We start from the raw sequence: 5,000 nt of genomic DNA, 5'->3' as shown, positions 1-5,000 counted from the left end.
ACACATGGCATACAGCTGAGTGTAATGTTTACTGAAGGACCCCATTTAGGCATCTAAAGTACACAAACGTGCCTGTCTGAAAACAAAACCACACACTGGGTGGGAATTGGACGTGACACACAATTTAATCAATGTACCAAGGAAGTACCCACTGTGACTATTATAACCTACCCAAACCAGAAACCCTGGACGGGTGGAAGTGTAGAGGAGACGTTGTACCCACTGTGACTATTAAAACCTACCCAAACCAGAAACCCTGGATGGATGGAAGTGTGTTGGAGACGTTGTACCCACTGTGACTATTATCACCTACCCAAACCAGAAACCCTGGGTGGATGGAAGTGTAGAGGAGACGTTGTACCCACTGTGACTATTAAAACCTACCCAAACCAGAAACCCTGGATGGATGGAAGTGTAGAGGAGACGTTGTACCCACTGTGACTATTAAAACCTACCCAAACCAGAAACCCTGGGTGGATGGAAGTGTGTTGGAGACGTTGTACCCACTGTGACTATTAAAACCTACCCAAACCAGAAACCCTGGATGGATGGAAGTGTAGAGGAGACGTTGTACCCACTGTGACTATTAAAACCTACCCAAACCAGAAACCCTGGATGGATGGAAGTGTGTTGGAGACGTTGTACCCACTGTGACTATTAAAACCTACCCAAACCAGAAACCCTGGATGGATGGAAGTGTGTTGGAGACGTTGTACCCACTGTGACTATTATAACCTACCCAAACCAGAAACCCTGGATGGGTGGAAGTGTAGAGGAGACGTTGTACCCACTGTGACTATTAAAACCTACCCAAACCAGAAACCCTGGATGGATGGAAGTGTAGAGGAGACGTTGTACCCACTGTGACTATTATAACCTACCCAAACCAGAAACCCTGGATGGATGGAAGTGTGTTGGAGACGTTGTACCCACTGTGACTATTAAAACCTACCCAAACCAGAAACCCTGGGTGGATGGAAGTGTAGAGGAGACGTTGTACCCACTGTGACTATTAAAACCTACCCAAACCAGAAACCCTGGGTGGATGGAAGTGTGTTGGAGACGTTGTACCCACTGTGACTATTATAACCTACCCAAACCAGAAACCCTGGGTGGATGGAAGTGTGTTGGAGACGTTGTACCCACTGTGACTATTAAAACCTACCCAAACCAGAAACCCTGGATGGATGGAAGTGTGTTGGAGACGTTGTACCCACTGTGACTATTATAACCTACCCAAACCAGAAACCCTGGATGGATGGAAGTGTGTTGGAGATGTTGTACCCACTGTGACTATTAAAACCTACCCAAACCAGAAACCCTGGGTGGATGGAAGTGTGTTGGAGACGTTGTACCCACTGTGACTATTAAAACCTACCCAAACCAGAAACCCTGGGTGGATGGAAGTGTGTTGGAGACGTTGTACCCACTGTGACTATTATAACCTACCCAAACCAGAAACCCTGGGTGGATGGAAGTGTGTTGGAGACGTTGTACCCACTGTGACTATTATAACCTACCCAAACCAGAAACCCTGGATGGATGGAAGTGTAGAGGAGACGTTGTACCCACTGTGACTATTAAAACCTACCCAAACCAGAAACCCTGGATGGATGGAAGTGTGTTGGAGACGTTGTCCCCACTGTGACTATTAAAACCTACCCAAACCAGAAACCCTGGGTGGATGGAAGTGTGTTGGAGACGTTGTACCCACTGTGACTATTATAACCTACCCAAACCAGAAACCCTGGGTGGATGGAAGTGTGTTGGAGACGTTGTACCCACTGTGACTATTATAACCTACCCAAACCAGAAACCCTGGATGGATGGAAGTGTAGAGGAGACGTTGTACCCACTGTGACTATTAAAACCTACCCAAACCAGAAACCCTGGATGGATGGAAGTGTGTTGGAGACGTTGTACCCACTGTGACTATTAAAACCTACCCAAACCAGAAACCCTGGGTGGATGGAAGTGTGTTGGAGACGTTGTACCCACTGTGACTATTAAAACCTACCCAAACCAGAAACCCTGGGTGGATGGAAGTGTGTTGGAGACGTTGTACCCACTGGGACTATTATAACCTACCCAAACCAGAAACCCTGGATGGATGGAAGTGTAGAGGAGACGTTGTACCCACTGGGACTATTAAAACCTACCCAAACCAGAAACCCTGGATGGATGGAAGTGTGGAGGAGACGTTGTACCCACTGTGACTATTAAAACCTACCCAAACCAGAAACCCTGGATGGATGGAAGTGTGGAGGAGACGTTGTACCCACTGTGACTATTAAAACCTACCCAAACCAGAAACCCTGGATGGATGGAAGTGTGGAGGAGACGTTGTACCCACTGTGACTATTAAAACCTACCCAAACCAGAAACCCTGGATGGATGGAAGTGTGTTGGAGACGTTGTACCCACTGTGACTATTAAATCCTACGCAAACCAGAAACCCTGGGTGGATGGAAGTGTAGAGGAGACGTTGTACCCACTGTGACTATTATAACCTACCCAAACCAGAAACCCTGGGTGGATGGAAGTGTAGAGGAGACGTTGTACCCACTGTGACCTACCCAAACCAGAAACCCTGGATGGATGGAAGTGTAGAGGAGAAGTTGTACCCACTGTGACTATTAAAACCTACCCAAACCAGAAACCCTGGATGGATGGAAGTGTAGAGGAGACGTTGTACCCACTGTGACTATTAAAACCTACCCAAACCAGAAACCCTGGACGGAATTCACACACAAAAAGAAAAAAAACAGAAAAGCACGAAGCACCGTATTTATAACCATGGAGAAGATGACTGGGAATATGTCCCTAAATTATATCAACAGTGTAGTTATTATCTCCGCAAGACAATCAAACACGGGAAACGTCGGTGTACCCAGACTTCTTTGCATTTTTTTTATTTTACCTTTATTTAACCAGGCAAGTCAGTTAAGAACAAATTATTATTTTCAATGACGGCCTAGTTAACAGTGGGTTAACTGGTCTAGGAACAGTGGGTTAACTGGTCTAGGAACAGTGGGTTTAACTGCCTTGTTCAGGGGGCAGAACGACAGATTTGTACCTTGTCAGCTCGGGGGTATTATAACTCTACCGACATGTACCTAATATCCCTAACCCATCTGGACAGGGGGAATACCTATGTCACTACCGACATGTACCTAATATCCCCTAACCCATCTGGACAGGAGGAATACCTATGTCACTACGTACATGTACCTAATATCCCCTAACCCATCTGGACAGGAGGATTACCTATGTGATAATGCTTTTCATTGACTACAGCTCAGCATTTAACACCATGGTACCCTCCAAACTCGTCATTAAGCTCGAGACCCTGGGACTCGACCCCGCCCTGTGCAACTGGGTATTGGACTTCCTGACGGGCCGCCACCCCCCCCACCCCCCACCCCTGGGGCCCCACAAGGGTGCGTTCTGTGCCCTCTCCTGTACTCCATGTTCACCCACGACTGCGTGGCCATGCACGTCTCCAACTCAATCATCAAGTTTGCAGACAACACTACAGTAGTAGGCTTGACTACCAACGATGACGAAACAGCCTACAGGGAGGAGGTGAGGAGGTGTCAGGAAAACAACCTCACACTCAACGTCAACAAAAAAAAGGAGATGATCGTGGACTTCAAGAAACAGCAGAGGGTGCTCCCCCCTATCCACATCGACAGGACCGCAGGTGGAAAGTTTTAAGTTCCTCGGCGTACAAATCACAGACAAACTGAATTGGTCCACACAGACAGTGTGGTGAAGAAGGCGCAACAGCACCTCTTCAACCTCAGGAGGCTAAAGAAATGTGGCTTGTCACCTAAAACCCTCACAAACTTTTACAGATGCACAATTGAGAGCATACTGTCGGGCAATGTCACTGCCTGGTACAGCAACTGCTCTGCCCACAACCGCAAGGCTCTCCAGAGGGTAGTGAGTCTGCACAACGCATCACCGGGGGCAAACTACCTGCCCTCCAGGACACCTACACCACCCGATGTCACAGGAAGGCCAAAAAATATAATCAAGGACAACAACCACCCGAGCCACTGCCTGTTCACCCCGCTATCATCCAGAAGGCGAGGTCAGTACAGGTGCATCAAAGCAGGGACCCGAGAGACTGAAAAACAGCTTCTATCTCAAGGCCATCAGACTGTAAACAGCCACCACTAACACAGAGTGGCTGCTGCCAACATACAAACTCAAAATCATTGGCCACTTTTAACAAATGGATCACTAGTCACTTTATATCATGTTTGCATATCTTACATTACTCATCTCATATGTATATACTGTATTTTATACCATCTTAGCCTATGCCGCTCGGTCATCACTCATCCATATATTTATATGTACATACATCCATTACTTAGATTTGTTTGTGTTTTTGTTCAACCTGATGATATTGACCCCCCCCCCCCCCCCCCTATAGCAGTCTGTTCAGAGGGATGTGTGTAGACTAGTGTCATTGTGTAGATTAGTGTCATTGTGTTCAACAGTAACCCCCCCCCAGAGCAGTCTGTTCAGAGGGATGTGTGTAGACTAGTGTCGATGGGGTCAACAGTAACTGATGGGTTCAACAGTAACTGATGGGGTCAACAGTAACTGATGGGTTCAATAGTAACTGATGGGTTCAATAGTAACTGATGGGTTCAACAGTAACTGATGGGTTCAACAGTAACTGATGGGTTCAACAGTAACTGATGGGGTCAACAGTAACTGATGGGTTCAACAGTAACTGATGGGTTCAATAGTAACTGATGGGTTCAACAGTAACTGATGGGTTTAACAGTAACTGATGGGTTCAACAGTAACCCCCCCCCCCCAGAGCAGTCTGTTCAGAGGGATGTGTGTAGACTAGTGTCGATGGGGTCAACAGTAACTGATGGGTTCAACAGTAACTGATGGGTTCAACAGTAACTGATGGGGTCAACAGTAACTGATGGGTTCAACAGTAACTGATGGGTTCAATAGTAACTGATGGGTTC

At 46.9% G+C, this 5,000-nt stretch overlaps 1 protein-coding gene across 1 annotated transcript in view; it reads left to right on the top strand.

Moving 5' to 3' along the window:
• Window positions 1–5,000, top strand: part of LOC118947068 (voltage-dependent calcium channel gamma-3 subunit-like) — a 56,846-nt gene that overhangs the window by 47,730 nt on the left and 4,116 nt on the right. The window lies entirely within an intron of this gene.

This window comes from Oncorhynchus mykiss, unplaced genomic scaffold, assembly GCF_013265735.2.
Source record: "Oncorhynchus mykiss isolate Arlee unplaced genomic scaffold, USDA_OmykA_1.1 un_scaffold_120, whole genome shotgun sequence".
Classification (NCBI taxonomy): Eukaryota; Metazoa; Chordata; class Actinopteri; order Salmoniformes; family Salmonidae; genus Oncorhynchus; species Oncorhynchus mykiss.
The sequence above is the reverse complement of the archived record's forward strand: the minus strand, read 5'-3'. Positions and strand labels throughout refer to the sequence as shown.